Source organism: Salmo salar, chromosome ssa20, assembly GCF_905237065.1.
Source record: "Salmo salar chromosome ssa20, Ssal_v3.1, whole genome shotgun sequence".
Classification (NCBI taxonomy): domain Eukaryota; kingdom Metazoa; phylum Chordata; class Actinopteri; order Salmoniformes; family Salmonidae; genus Salmo; species Salmo salar.
In genome coordinates, this window is record NC_059461.1 from 83,344,201 (window position 1) to 83,361,083 (window position 16,883).

The 16,883-nt window shown below is 41.6% G+C and overlaps 1 protein-coding gene across 3 annotated transcripts in view; it reads right to left on the reverse strand.

The window, feature by feature from the left end:
• The window catches only part of LOC106581423 (myelin-associated neurite-outgrowth inhibitor), a 49,349-nt gene extending 40,404 nt beyond the window's left edge, over window positions 1-8,945 (reverse strand). For 2 of the 3 annotated variants that reach the window (XM_045704024.1, XM_045704023.1), the window contains exon 1: window positions 8,758-8,945. The gene's annotated coding sequence lies outside the window, so the exon portion shown is untranslated. The remainder of the gene's footprint in view (window positions 1-8,757) is intronic. The other variant, XM_045704025.1, reaches the window with a different exon arrangement.
• Between the last annotated feature and the right edge of the window lie 7,938 nt (window positions 8,946-16,883).

Here is a 16,883-nt window from a genome sequence, read left to right on the forward strand (position 1 = left end):
CATTTATTGTGGAACTGGGATGCCTGGGAGTGCATCCCGATGAAGATCATCAAAGGTAAGTGAATATTTATAATGCTATTTCTGACTTTTGTTGACTCCACAACATGGCGGGTATCTGAATGGCTTGTTTTGGTGACTGAGTGCTGTACTCAGATTATTGCAAAGTGTGCTTTCGCCGTAAAGCTTTTTAGAAATCTTACACAGCGGTTGCATTAAGGAGAAGTTTATCTTTAATTCTATGCATAACAGTTGTATATTTTATCAACGTTTATGATAAGTATTTCTGTGAATTGATGTGCTCATTCACCGAAAGTTTTGGAGGCAAAACATTTCTGAACATTACACGCCAATGTAAAATGGGATTTTTGGATATAAATATGAACTTTATCGAGCAAAACATACATGTATTTTGTAACATTGAGTCCTGGGAGTGTCATCTGAAGAAGATCGTCAAAGGTTAGTGATTAATTTTAGATGTATTTCTGGTTTTTGTGACGCCTCTCCTTGCTTGGAAAATGGCTGTGTGGTTTTTCTTGTCTCGGTGCTGTCCTAACATTATTTAATGGTATGCTTTCGCCGTAACGCCTTTTTGAAATCGGACACTGTGGTTGGATTAACGAGAAGTTTATCTTTAAAATGGTGTATAATACTTGTATGTTTGAGAAATTTGAATTATGAGATTTTTGTTGTTTTGAATTTGGCGCCCTGCTATTTCACTGGCTGTTGGCGAGTCCCACATACCCCAGAGAGGTAAAAAAAAAAAAAATGGCCTACGGTTCTCTAGTGGGCCTAGTTGGTAGCTATGGAGGGGGAGGGTGAAGAGGGTAGCTGGAAGGGGTGATTATGGTGAAAGAATATAAACCTATCACGTACAATTCTCCCCCCCTCCTCCTCACCTCACCCAGCATCTGCTATCTGGGCACAATGACGTACTACTATTCACATCCACTCCTCCATCTCAGAAATAACCCTGGGCTCTAGAGCATCAGTAGCACTGTTCTACAGTTATGTTACACACACACACACACACACTTTCTTGTTCATCCATCAAGTGGATTAAGAGAGATGATTATTACAGACATGATTACGTCTCTGATCCAGAAATAGATATTAACTTTATAGTCTAGCTGCTTACATTCTGTTCCAAGTTCCATGTTCAACGATATCAAAAGCGCCGACAGACAACTTTGCAGTATTTTTTTGTTTTGTTATTTCTTATATTATTTGCTAAGAACATGTCTTGTATTATTATATTATTACCTACAGCTGAAAGCAACTTTTGCACATTAGATTGGCAGTCACTCACCAGTAATTCAAGCAGAAATTCAACTTCCCTGACCTGGATCCTGTTTGAACTTCCCAAGGCTGCTTTATTCATCCCGGGGGCTGTACCAAAACGCTGACACCAGAGAAGAGGAAGAAGTGGGGCCCTAGTCAGACTCAGGCGGTTTGCAAACCATCCACCGCATATTACTCGCTAAAGTTCAGTCCCTGGACAATAAATTACACAAGCTCAGGGCGAGGATCTCCTTCCAGAGAGACATCAGGGACTGTAACATACTCTGTTTTACGGAATCATGGTTCTCTCAGGATAATTCGTCCCTGTCCATTCAGACAGCTGGGTTCTCTGTCCATTGCGCAGAATAACTTACCATCAAAAGCCGACGGCATTGCCTCATTAGAAAATGTTCTTTGGTCATTGCCACTGCGTTGTAGAATTCCCGGTCTGCGTGATCGAAGCGATGTTCCTGGTCGCCTCAGAATAGTATCGATGTATACACTGACCCGATGACTGGGTTCATCAGGAAGTGCATAGATTATGTTGTTCCCACAGAGGTTTAAAATTTACCCAAACCAAAAACAATGGATAGATGGCAGCATTCATGCCAAACAAAGCACGAACCGCGGCTTTTAACCAATGCAAGGTGACTGGAAACATGGACGTGCACAAACAGACCAGCTATGACCTCCAAATGGCAGAGGCTACAGTACAGGGAAGTGGAGTCGCAATTCAAGGGCTCAGACACGATACGTATGTGGGAGATCGTGGACTGCAGGAGACTGCAGAGAGAGCACGCCCCCATTCACGGGGCCGCAGTGGTGAGGGTCAAAGGATTCAAGTTTCTTTGCGTGCACATCACTGATGACCTAAAACGGTCCCTTCACACAGACAGTGGTGAAGGCGGCGCAACTCTGAGGGGGAAAAAAATGGAATCCATTTTACAATAAGGCTGTAATGTAACAAAATGTGGAAAAAGAGAAGGTGTCTGAATACTTTCCAAATGCACTGTTTGTATGCATGTATGTATGTTTGTATGTATGTATGCATGTATGTATGTTTGTATGCATGTATGTATGCATGTATGTACAGTTGAAGTCGGAAGTTTACATACACCTCAGCCAAATACATTTAAACTCAGTTTCACAATTCCTGACATTTAATCCTAGTAAAAAAATCCCTGTTTTAGGTCAGTTAGTATCACCACTTCATTTTAAGAATGTAAAATGTCAGAATAATAGTAGATAAGTATTTCTTTCTTTCATTACATTCCCAGTGGGTCAGAAGTTTACATTACACTCAATTAGTATTTGGTAGCATTGCCTTTAAATTGTTTAACTTGGGTCAAACGTTTCAGGTAGCCTTCCACAAGCTTCCAACAATAAATTGGGTGAATTTTGGCCCATTCCTGCTGACAGAGCTGGTCAGGTTTGTAGGCCTCCTTGCTTGCACATGCTTTTTCAGTTCTGCCCACAATATTGATTTGTGAACTCTTTTTAAGTTAAAACATTAGTATTGTGTTGTTTAAAAATGAATATGAACTTATTTTCTTTGCATTATTCCAGGTCCGACGTTTATTTTCTGAAAATAAATGCTCTAAATTACAATATTTTTATTTGGAATTTGGGAGAGATGTCAGTAGTTTATAGAATAAAACCAAAACGTTCATTTTACCCAAACACAAACCTAGAAATAGTAAAACCAGAGAAACTGAGAATTTTGCAGCGGTCTGTTAATTTTTTCTAGAGCTGTATATATTCTGGACTCTGACTGTGCTCGCTCTGACATTTCTTAATTTCCTTCTTTTTACTTCCTTTTTGGATGACGTGCATATTGTTTTGTATTGCTAGGGTACAACTAGAAACAAGCATTTCGCTGCACCTGTGATAACATCTGCAAATGTGTGTACGCAACCAATAAACTTGGATTTGGTTTGATTCAAGAGGGGAGCTAATTTATTCCTGTTTGGAAAAGCAGGGAGCCTGAAGCTGTCATATTCTGGGAAGGACAGCTAAAGAAGATGAGATGAAGCTGCACTAATCAATTATAAATCAAACAGGCCCCTAGATGGCTTCCACTTAGACCAGCCCAGGGCCTGTGGGCCTGCTAAAAAAAATACTGGGAGCCAGGATGGCTCCACCAGGGAACATGAATGAGGGTAGGACAGAAATGTGTGAATCAAATATTAACTCTTGGGGTTCTTTAAAAACAGGGGTCTAGACTAACATCAATAGTCCTATTCTTTATGCTTATGGGGTGTCCTGATTTAGGGTTTCAGTTAGGCGGTAACTGACGGCTTTTGACGGTTAAATAAAAATGGATAAATTGTATCCGGTCCGGGAGGAAAAACAACATTAGGTCAGCCATCAGCGTTTCACCCACCACTTTACAATATGAGCTAGAGGCAGTATGCATTTTGAAAACATACTTAATTGTTTGAAAATCCGACCATAGAAAGGTGTAGGCAATTATTTTATAAAGACTTCATAGACGGCGGGTGAGTTTCAAGTTTGGGGAAGCATACAATTTATCCTAGCATTTCTACCAGTCTGCGTGTCAGTTCTGATTTCATATGTGCATTTCAATAATAACGTTTTTAGATCCTCAACATCATTGTCACGTGGTTAATCCTAAAAATCTTAATTAAATGATAAAAATATAAAAGCTAACAATCAACTAAAGGCCTACTGCTCTGGGCTACTGACCTGACCTGCCTACTAAAATAAAAACGATTACGGTGAATCGATGTGTCCATATGGCAGAGGCTGGTGCTTTCAGATTCTGCCAATTTATCTTACCATTTCCACCTATCTGCGTGCTAGTTATGACTTTCATATGAACATTCCCGAGGAAGAGTATTCATTTATTTTATAATAAAGTCGTCGTATATCATTGTCATGTGATTAATAAAAATTATATGTAAATCTAAATGAAAATTATACAAATCTAAAATGAACTTCCATTACCATTGCCAACTAGAAATAGACTAGACTTGTAAATGGAATGAAATAACCAAAACGTGTTTCTTACAAGTGTAGCCTAGGTTAATAATGATTTATTATGGATCCTCATTAGCTGCTGCCTCTTCCTGGGATTCGGCAAAATGAAGGCAGTTATACAATTTAAAAAACATCACAATACATTCATTACAGAATTCACAACACACTAAGTGTGTGCCCTCAGGCCCATACTCCACTACCACATATCTACAACACAAAATCCATGTGTACGTGTGTGTATAGTGCATATTTTATCATGTGTGTGTATGCATGTGTCTGTGCATTTGTGTGTTGCTTCACAGTCCCTGCTGTTCCATAAGGTGTATTTTTATACATTTTAAAAAATCTGATTCTACTGTGTGCATCAGTTACCTGGTGTGGAATAGCGATCCATGTAGTTATGGCTGTATGTAGTACTGTGCGCCTCCCATAGTCTGTTCTGGACTTGGGGACTGTGAAGAGACCTCTGGTGGCATGTCTTGTGGGGTATGTATGGGCGTCTGAGCTTTGTGCTAGTCGTTTAAACAGACAGCTCAGTGCATTCAACATGTCAATACCTCTCATAGATACAAGTAGTGATGAAGTCAATCTCTCCCCTACTTTGAGCAGGGAGAGATTGACATGCATATCTTTGTTCTCTGTGTACATTGAAGGGCCAACCTTGCTGCCCTGTTCTGAGCCAATTGTCATTTTCCTAAGTCCCTTTTTGTGGCACGGGACCACACGACTGAACAGTAGTCCAGGTAAGACAAGGACCTGCCTTGTTGACAGTGTTGTTAAGAAGGTAGAGCAATGCTTTATTATGGACAGACTTCTCCCCATCTTAGCTACTGTGGTATCAATATGTTTTAACCATGACAGTTTACAATCCAGGGTTACTCCAAGCAGTTTAGTCACCTCAACTTGCTCAATTTCCACATTATTTATTACAAGATTTACTTGAGGTTTAGGGGTTAGTGAATGATTTGTCCCAAATACAATGCTTTTAGTTTTTGAAATATTTAGGACTAACTTATTCCTTGCCACCCATTCTGAAACTAACTGCAGCTTGTTAAGTGTTGCAGTCATTTCAGTTGCTGTAATAGCTGTATAGTGTTGAGTCATTTCAGTTGCTGTAATAGCTGTATAGTGTTGAGTCATTTCAGTTGCTGTATAGTGTATAGTGTTGAGTCATTTCAGTTGCTGTAATAGCTGTACAGTGTTGAGTCATTTCAGTTGCTGTAATAGCTGTATAGTGTTGAGTCATTTCAGTTGCTGTAATAGCTGTATAGTGTTGAGTCATCCGCATACATAGACACACCGTCTTTACTCAGCCTAGACAGCCACCCTGGGGAATTCCTGATTCTACTGGGATTATATTGGAGAGGCTTCCATTAAATAACACCCTCTGTGTTCTGTCTTCATTTTTACCACTTTTTCTCCCCAATTGGTAGTTATATTATTGTCCCATCGCTGCAACTCCCGTATGGACTCGGGAGAGGTGAAGGTCGAGAGCCATGCATCCTCCAAAACACAAAACGCACTGCTTCTTGTCACAGTGCTTGCTTAACCCGGAAGCACCAATGTGTCGGAGGAAACACCATACAACTGGCGACCGAAGTCAGCGTGCATGCGCCCGGCCAGCCATAAGAAATCACTAGAGCGCGATGGGGCAAGGACATCCCGGCCGGCCAAACCCTCCCCTAAACCTGGACGACGCTGGAACTGCTCGACTAAAAAGTCGATCGACCAGTCGACTAAATGGGGTTAGCCCTACCAAATGAGAAACCCATCCTAGTTGTTGCATCTTTAGATCCACCATCTTTCTCTAACATCTACCGTGCTGTTTTTCCCTTTCAATTACATTTTGGCAAATGTTTGAAAATGACGTTTCATTGGCTGCTTCATTACAGGAGTTGCATGTTTTTGTTCAGATGAATTACCATAATCTACATGTGATTTCTGTCATTGTGATCACTGTGCGTGGATGCACTAATGGGTTACACACCCAATGAATACGTGTCTGGTACATTTCTCAAATGGCCGCTAAATTAAAAATCTTCCTGGTCATGTTGTCCAGCGCCACAAGGGATGTACCAGGATGTAGTTGGTGTTACTAGAGAAAATAGAGGGAGTCCCTAGACACACACCTCTCTGTAGTAGTGTCTCAGAGAGCAGACTAAACAGATGACTAGCCAACTGGTCACAGCATGGCTGGACAGCATGACTGACTCACAGACCTGGCCTTGGACTTCAGCACTTCTGTCCGTCTGGTGGGACAAGCTCACCTTTTGGGGATACCACAGAGAATACGGTCTAGGCCAGAATTAACCTCTCACAATGTAAGAGGACATAGAGGCATTTTCCATTCAACTCTGATTTGGCAGACACTACACAGTCACCAAGAAGAAGCAGAAGCAGCACTGTCAGCTAGGGCAAGAGATAACAAGGCACAGAGGTGGGCCAGCACACGTTGTGACACCTGACTGGACTAGCCATGGGATTACTTCCAGGTGTAAAAGGAATAACACAGGAAACAAATGATCCTGGATCAGAACTAGGGCCACACACACACAGATTGTTGAGAGTGAGACCACAGAGAAATGCACTCATGGCCCTGCTAGCTTCCAGTTTCTACTCTGGCACCTCCGCCACGAGAACAGAAAGACACACAGGATTGTTTGATCCTGGCACACACACACACACACACACACACACACACACACACACACACACACACACACACACGAGTCAAGAAGCACACACATCTTGCACTACAACAAATGATACTGAGGACACTGACACCCAATGACAGCATCGTTTCACCTAAAAATTAACAAGCAGTCAAAGGACATAATGGAGAAAAACTGGAATGAACATTCTGTCAACACTTCTGTCAAATCATTTCTACAGATAGACGATTTAGCCTATTTCAAAATCGACCTGCCACTGTAATATCCAAACACACAACCCTAGAGATCAAAACAAGACATCAACAATAATGTTCTGAAGTCAGGAAGCTGTTCAAATTCACATCTTTCAGTCCTTGACAGTTGAGCATTCATTCAATACACAAAGAGGACTAAGTAATTAATGCCTCTGATAGGATGATTCCTCCTGAATTGAGAGTAACCGGCCTGTACTGACCCACTGGTTCTGTTCACAAGCAGAATGATCACATAGCAGTGCAGTCTATTCCCGTCTGCAGTCCTGTAGGCCCTTATCCTTCTCCCTCCCTGTGACACTTTTATGGCTGCATTGTTTGTGCTGCCCTACCATTCAAGCACACAACAGTTTATAACTCACGACGCACACAAAGGTAGGCCTACACGTGGTTTCAGGATTTATCGGGTTAAATCATTGTAGTTTGAGTGCCGTCCACTTTCTCTACAGCGCATATTTGAATGGCTGTCAATACTGGGTCTTTACTTTGTGTCGAGGTATGCAGTTATGAATAAAAGGCACAATGACATTAATTGTCCCACTTCATTTGCGATAACTAGACGCCTGTGTTGTCAATACTGCTTGGGCCATGAATGATTTTCAGTGATGTGTTATAACATTATTACTTGGCATAATTATTAAACCATATATAGACAAAATTACAAAACGTTCCACATTTACATGTGCTAATTATTATGATTGTCGTGATTGATTGCACAAATTCCAACACGGGTTATAACGCCAGCCAGTAGTCACAAAACCAGCGATATATCTCTATTATAAAACGGATAATCCGAAATTCGCAGATTAGGCTCACTTCAATACAATAATCCAGAAAGGATTCGGGCTGTTAACGTTTCTCTTTTAACTCGCATCTGAAATTGCTGATTGCCTTGTTAAATCTGTTAAATGAGAACAACGCAATGGCCACTTCAGCTATTACTGGTTTGAGGACGGTAAACAAAAATGTAATTTCATTTTTGACAAAGCGCTTTGGGAAAGTGATTTAGCTAAAACCCACATCCACAACAACGGTTTAAGCGAGTTACATTCCAACATTATTAAACAGAACAGAGATGGTTTGACAAACATGGACACATAAGCTTTAGACACCATTTTGAAAAACCACTCTGTTCTTTACTGCGCTGCGTGGAATGAAAAATGCGTGACTAGCGAGTTATTGAAAACTAGCTAGGCACTAGACAATTCCAACGCTATCATACTGTATCCCATCACGTTTACTAACATAGTTGCATCAGTCACACACTGTCCCTTCTCTTACAATCTGTCAATCGATAACTAGATTGACGAGCTATTTTATCCCAAACGCTGGAGGAAATGCATTACATTTCGTCACACCAAGTAGCTAGCTATCAAGTCCATCACTGAACTGTTATTTTTGTCCACCAACTAGGCTAGCTAGCTCGCTAATGCTAGCTATCCTCCATCATCATTGTATTTTCCGAGTACCATGCCATATCCGTGTCGGACAATTGACGGGAAAAGGGGGAAAGAGTATAGATGACACAACAACAACATTTAGCGGGTGATCCTTACCAATGTCTGATTGACAAGTGTGGCTCTCTAAATTCCTTATTTTGTTCAGGTATCTTCAAACTCGCTGGCACTGGCAATGTAAACGGTGTCGGTGCTCTAGTTTCTCACTACAGCGATTTGGAGCTTGCAGCGGCGTTCGGAACACCGCGGAATGGGGGATGGGGATGCCGAGAGAGGGAGGGAGGGAGGGATGGGGGACTGGGGGGAGCGAGGGGCCAGCAGCAGGCAAACATTGGACGTTGATGGGCTTTTCAGGCTCGCAAAATTACACCGCCTCTAGAACTTCAGCTTTAAAGTGAGTATAACTATATCAGTTTGGAAGTAACTCATTTTGAAGACAACTTCTGCAAACCTCAACCTGCCTCTCTCGCACAGGACATTTCTGATTCCCAGTCCCATGGGCACACCTACAATTAACACATACCACTACTTTCCCCAATGCTACACATTCCTTTGTCTCATGCCCTTCTGCACACTTCTCACACCTAGGATCCTCCCTCCTACACATTGCTGCCACATGCCCATAAACTTGACACTTGTCACAACATAATGTATTCGGCACAAAAGCTCATATGGGCTAACATATATCCTAACATAACTTTTTCAGGCAAAGACAACATCAAAACTCTCCAGGACAGACAACGACTCTTCTGTTTCACCACTCACGCCACCCTGTCTGCGTCTCACCAAACGACGAGCATCACAAACACCACTAATCTTCCCCTTCAGTTGGTCAACTTTCACATTTACCCCTACCTCAGTATTCACTCCTTTCACATTTACCCCTACCCCAGTATTCACTCCTCTCAATGGTGCCCTTTCCTTGAGAGCAAAACAATTCACCTCTCGTCCCCATTCGTTTAACAAGGAGCACCTGCTCCCCCTGACCAGCAGAAACACAAACAATTTCACAAGACCACTTCTGATTACCCTCACCGATTCCACAGCACCCAACTCTGTTTTCATCCACCCAGAAGCCACAAATAAATCAGTCAAAAGGCAAGGGTCCACTTTTAACAAAAACTTCACTCCTACTGTCATAGACTCATCTTTATCCTGACCCCTGGTGCAAGCCTCGGGCTCCCGAGAACTTCACCACACCTACCACCTCCGATACGTCGACATCATTCACTTCCATTTCTCGTCCTGTCTTCAGCTCACTCTGCTTACACTTTCTACCATTCTTCTTTAGCAAACCATCTCCCTTTTTCCCGCCATTTTTAACTGACTCAAGCTCACCCTCTTTCTCTCTCTCTCTCTCTCTCTCTCTCTCTCTCTCTCTCTCTCTCTCTTAGACCTCCTCCATTCCTCCTCTGTATTCCAAAGTATACGTCTCCTTATGATAATACTGCACTTCTCCTGACATACATCTTGTTCTTGCCTTCTCAAGGGATGCCATTTAACCGGCTGTCACAATCTCTGTACAATCAGCACCAACTCCTCAGGATGTAGTGCTCAACAGTACATCCCACTGATAAAGCAGCTGCTTCGTCTGGATGTTCTTCTTTTCCTGACCACGGTTCTTGCTTTCTTCTTCTTCTTCTTCCTTGGGTAGTTAGTTAGATAGCAGATACTTAATATACTGCCTGGCAAGTTTGATGTGTTAGTAGCCAACTAACGTTAGGTAACTAGCTAACATACCAAATCAAATTGTATTTGTCATATGCACCCAAAACAACAGGTGTAGACCTTACCGTGAAATGCTTACTTACAAGCCCTTAACCAACAGGTGTAGACCTTACCGTGAAATGCTTACTTACAAGCCCTTAACCAACAATGCAGTTTTAAGAAAAATAAGTGTTAAGTAAAAATTATAAGTAAAAAAATAAAAGGAACAAATAATGAAAGAGCAGCAGTTAAATAACAGTAGTGAGGCTATATACAGGGGGTACCGGTACAGAGTCAATGTGAGGGGGCACCGGTTAGTCGAGGTATTTGTGGTAATATGTACATGTAGGTAGAGTTAAAGTGACTATGCATAGATAATAAACAGAGAGTAGCAGCAACGTAAAGGGGGGGGGGTAGAAGCTGTTAAGAAGCCTTTTGGACCTAGACTTGGCGCTCCGGTACCGCTTGCCGTGCGGTAGCAGAGAGAACATTCAATGACTAGGGTGGCTGGAGTCTTTGATAATTTTTATGGCCTTCATCTGACACCACCTGGTATAGAGGTCCTGGATGGCAGGAAGCTTGGCCCCAGTGATGTACTGGGCCGTACGCATTACCCTCGGTAGTACCTTGCGGTCAGAGGCCGAGCAGTCGCCATACCAGACAGTGATGCAACAAGTCAGGATGCTCTCGATGGTGCAGCTGTAGAACTTTTTGAGGATCTGAGGACCCATGCCAAATCTTTTCAGTCTCCAGTTACATAATGCTGTAATGCTATGCCGTTCGTAAGGATAGCGTAGCTAACAAATTGAAAACTTATTTGAAAAGTCATTACTTTATTACATTGCTCAACATTTTTTAACATTATTAGTCATAATTAGTTAAAGCAATGAATTTGTAACCTCTTTCGTCAGACTTCGGCTACATATTTTCCACCATTTTCTTTAAATCTGAAAATGTTTTCTGAAGAATTGCATTATGGGCCCTAAACGCACGGAAATAGTGTCGACTGCACATATACTTCGTTTTTTGGCGAATTTAGTACAACATTCAGGAACTTTTGGCATACTAACTATATCCATACTATGACCAATAAGCATACTATATACTCAGCATACTTACTTACCCCAGCTGTAGGTCTATTTGAGTGAGGATGGTCACTTAGGCCTGCACATCAACCAGTACTGGGACCATTGGAGACTTGGGGTGCTTGCTGTCAGAGTGCTGCTTGAATGTCTTTGGGGTTGCATCTATAAAGGTCAAGTACAAAATGGAGGAAGTTGACAATCTGTGATTGAATTCAAAGTTGACACAAATTATAAACTAAGCAATACGACGCAACAAACTACTACACAGTTGAAAGACTTTGCCACACAGGCCAGTACAATAGCCTACACATGGAGAGTAACCTAAAGGCATATACAATATCAACCAATACTACTCACCCGACAGACAGGGCAGGTGTGGACCAGTGCTGCCTTGGCTGCAGTCTTCTGGTTCGCAGCTGCTCCCTTCTTGGCAGCCGCTGCCATGTCATCAGTCAACAAGTTCAACTTTAACTTGAGAGTGGAGCAATGACATAAACAGGTGGATAACTCCAGATCTGAATGGCAGGAGTGTGTATAAGCTTTAGTTCCAGCTCATATCGGATTACAAATAATAGTCAATCGCTATGTTGTTTATTTAAGTCAGGTGTTAGAGCTGGGCTGGGACAAAACCCTTCACACACTCCTGCTCTTCAGGACATCCTGCAATGACTGAACCAGACCAAAGGAGGAGAATAGTGTTCCAGGTTGAAACAGCTGACCTAGTTGAAAGGTGAAAAGACTCGGGCACACCCATTGGTTCTGGAATAGAGAAGGTGCAAATAAATGTTGTAATTTGTCATCAATAACATGACAGTAATTCTACCTCAAAAACAAACCAATACCTCTGAATTTAAAACCCACCATAGTAGGTAGGACTAAATAAGGTTACATAACATTGCCTACTAGCTATAGCGGACTAAGACACTGCATCTCAGTGCTTGAGGCATCACTACCCTGGTTCGATTCCAGGCTGTATCACAACCGGCTGTGATTGGGAGTCCCATAGGGCGGCACACAATTGGCCCAGCGTTTGGCTCAGGTAGGCTGTCATTGTCAATAAGAATTTGTTCTTAACTGACTTGCCTGGTTAAATAAAGGTTAAATAAATAAATACAAAATAAAATACTATGGATCTGCTGTCAAGAGGGTAACAGCAAACATATCAATGTTTTCCCACAGTAAAGTAAGCACACTGTTGACTCAAGAGAGGATGATAATCAGTCCATCTCTGAAGCCTCTCAAAAAGCCAGACTGAAATAATACAGCTAGCTAGGGTAGCTACATTCAAGTAGCTAGTACTTGAAGTAGGCTACCCACCCATTAACCAGACACAGACATTATCAAGATCACCTAGCCCTAGCTTCATCATCTAAGTTAGCTATCTAGTTAACTAGCAAGCTAGACTGTTAGTGTGTAAAAGGCAAAGAAAGTTAAACTAGTTTTTTTCTCATGCTTTTAAATGTCTAGACAAATAGACAGCTAATGTAGCCATCAAGCCAGGCTAATGCTGTTAACTAGCTAACCATAAGTTAGCTAGCTAGATAACGGGCATTTTCAATTTAAAACTTGCCCAAGACAGTTCACACAATTGTCAATATAAACAACTTTAGCCAATTTATTATTGACAAAATTTAGCTAACATTAGATAGTTAATCCAGAGATTCTTAAATTTGCCTCGATTCTGCAGTCTTGTCCAGATCATCATGGCCCTGGTGAGTGACGTGAATTTTGAGACAGGCATTTGTAGCTTTGCATGACCTAATTAGCATTTCATTTTTGGGGGGTAAATACAGGTGAAAATATTGATAAAATTCACATTGTCCTAGAGAGATTTACATGGTTATCAAAATGTCACGCCAGGGTTAGCCTACACGAAACACAGCCCTTATTTTGAGTGTTTCTAAAATCTACAATGGATAAAATGAATGGTGTAAAAACGATTTGAACCATTTCCGTTATTGACCGCTAGGTTTTATGGGTATTATGTCTCATACTGTGGTAGACTATATTACTAAGTAAGCTAGATCTCCTCAGGGTTTTCTAAAGCTAGCCAGCTTCAGTAAGCTTCCCATTCCAGTTCAGGCTTCATCCATACTGTTACGGTGGATGTTGCTCTAGCAGGCTTGTAACTGTGTGTGCATGTCGCACATGGCTAGCATTGATGCTAAAACAATCCATGGGCAAGTCAGTGCCACATTTTAATTTGTGCCAAAATCTAAACTAAAGAAAAGTTATTTTGCAAATTCAACCAGTGGAGGCTCATCAGACGAGGACGGGAAGGACCATCCTCCTCAGTGAATTTCATAAAACTTAAAATAGTAAAACATTAAAAAAGTTATCCTTTTTAGATAAAACTATACTAAATATAATCACATCAAATAATTGATTAAAACACACTGTTTCGCAAACAAGTTCTACAGTAGCCTCAACAGCAATCTGTAGTGTAGCACCGTGGTGTAGCCGGAGGACAGTTAGCTTCCGTCCTCCTCTGGGTACATTGACTTAAATACAAAACCTAGGAGGCTCATGGTTCTCAACCCCTTCCATAGACTTACACAGTAATTATGACAGGCTGGAGGACATCCTCCGAAAGTTATCAGAGCTCTTGCAGCATGAACTGACATGTTGTCCACCCAATCAAAGGATCAGAGAATTCATCTAGTACTGAAAGCATAAGCTACAGTTAGCTAGCACTGCAGTGCATAAAATGTGGTGAGTAGTTGACTCAAAGAGAGAGAAAGACAATAGTTGAACAGTTTTGAACAAATTAATTTCTTCCAAAATGAAGGAGAAGCAAGAGAGAAATAGAGAGAGAGATTGTCATTTTTCTCCACTTTCAGTTTCACTTAATTAGCTAGCAAATGCAGCGAGCTAGTTTAGCCTACTGAAACACCTCACTCAAATAGAGGGATGCTATGTTAGCTAGCTGGCTATGACTTACCAACAGAACACTGGAACTCTTCCAAGTCAAGGTATACTTTTGGTATTACTAATTTATTGCCACGGGGATGCGCCGGTGTAACTGCTTACTGACTGTACACTGTAACGTTACTGCATTATTGTAGCGGGTTTACTAACGTGTTAGTTCTATTAGCTATGCTGACTATGACTAATTTGGTGACAACGATGTAGGATGTGTTTAGCGGTTTGGCTTGGAAAGTTTTTTTCGCCTGGTCACATACAGCTGATGTGTTGTGCATTGAAGTCAACAAGTGAATGGAAGAGGTGAGAGGAGGAGAGATGCGAGAAGGAATACAACTTGGCTGCTATGAAATTGAACTGTGTTTATGCGTGATCAGGGGTGTATTCGTTTCGCCGATTCTGTTGAAAAACGTTTCTTAAATTAAAGCAAACGGAAACAAAACGGGGAAAAACATAAATGAATTTGTCCAATAGAAACTCTCGTTGGCAACTGTTGGACTAATGATTACACCCTAGATCAGCTAGACACAGGCAAAAGTGTGCAAGGCGGTATTGAATGTCACTGTTTGTCCATGTGTCACTGTCTGTCACCTCAAATTTGTCTCTCGACCTGTGTGCACCTACGTTGTAAACTTTCATTCATGGCTAGGTTGTAGCAACCTGATGATGGCTACAGGGAAAAGTAGAGTATCATGTAGTAGCCTAAACTTATCAATGTTACATTAAACTGGGTGAATGGAATAATAGCAATAAGGCCATGCAGGCCTCCCTAGTGGCTCAGTGGTCTAACTCACAGCATTGTAGTGCTAGCTGTGTCACTAGAGATCCTGGTTTGAGTCCAGGCTCTGTCGCAGCCGGCCGTGACCGGGGGAGCCATGGGGCAGCGCATAATTGGCCCAGCGTCGTCTGAGTTAGGGGAGGGTTTGGCCGGCAGGGATGTTCTTGTCCCATTGTGGACTAGCGACTACTGTGGCGGACCGGGCGCAATGCACGCTGACACGGTTGCCAGGTGTACGGTGTTTCCCCCGACACATTGGTGCGGCTGGCTTCCGGGTAAGCGAGCAGTGTGACAAAAAGCAGTGCGGCTTGACTGGGTTGTGTTTCGGAGGACACACGGCTCTCGACCTTCGCCTCTCCCGAGTCCGTACGGGAGTTGCAGCGATGAGACAAGACTGTAACTACCAATTAGATACCACGAAATTGGGGAGAAAAAGGGGATTTTCTTTTTTTTAAATACCAAATTTAGAAATAAGGCCATGCTCATAAATTTTTTTTAATCTTCCTTCATCTTAAACGGCGCTGACCGCCACTGAATTCAACAGACTATTGAATTCTGACCGCCACTGAATTCAACAGACTATTGAATTCTGACCGCCACTGAATTCAACAGACTATTGAATTCTGACCGCCACTGAATTCAACAGACTATTGAATTCTGACCGCCACTGAATTCAACAGACTATTGAATTCTGACTGCCACTGAATTCAACAGACTATTGAATTCTGACCGCCACTGAATTCAACAGACTATTGAATTCTGACCGCCACTGAATTCAACAGACTATTGAATTCTGACCGCCACTGAATTCAACAGACTATTGAATTCTGACCGCCACTGAATTCAACAGACTATTGAATTCTGACCGCCACTGAATTCAACAGACTATTGATGACATCTATTGCGTGAAATAGACTTTCAGTGGTTACCTTTTCCTCATTCCTTTAAAATGATTTATTAAGTCAAAAGTTTTAGTGTGCGTGAGGTTTTAAATGCATTTGACATTACCAAAAGTAATGTAATGTGATAGGAATTTTAACATAAAATACACGCAAAAACAAATTTGATTAATAAAACATTTAATCAGTTGTCTTCCTCAAGTAAAGTGGAGGAGGATGCAATCTTTGCAAGAAGGAGGGAATCGGATTTCATTGGTCCTCAGCTCGCGGCTCAGACCCTTCATTGAGAATCTACAAATCATCTTGTGCCATAAATAACTACTCATTATTATTTGTAGATCAGTCACCATTTACCCACAACATCATAGCTTTGATAGTCTCGAACACAGCTTATTATTTGTGTGAGGGCAACCATTTTGGGGACCATGCAGTCTATTCCATTTGCTCTTATATCCTGACCAACTTGACATGCATGTTGTTTTTGCTGTTGACTTTACATTAAAAAGAGCAGGTTTCTTTTGGCGTAGGCTACGACCAAACAGTAGTCTGTGGTTAACAAATAATCTGTTTAATTAGAGAATTCTACAACACGTTCTGGACCTTCTTTAATTCCTGCGTTTATGGATTACTGAGGCCATTACAAGAATACATGTTTTTCTATGAGTCAGGTAATTCTTTCACATGAAATGATTGGATGGAAACCTGGTTATTGTTCCTTTTAAATTGACAGTGGTTGTCATGGTAATGCCAGGTCATGTGCAAAAACACCACTTCAGAGCAAATAAATCTGATCTGAGCATCCAGAAAGAGGTTGCATATTGAAGATTGGGTTTG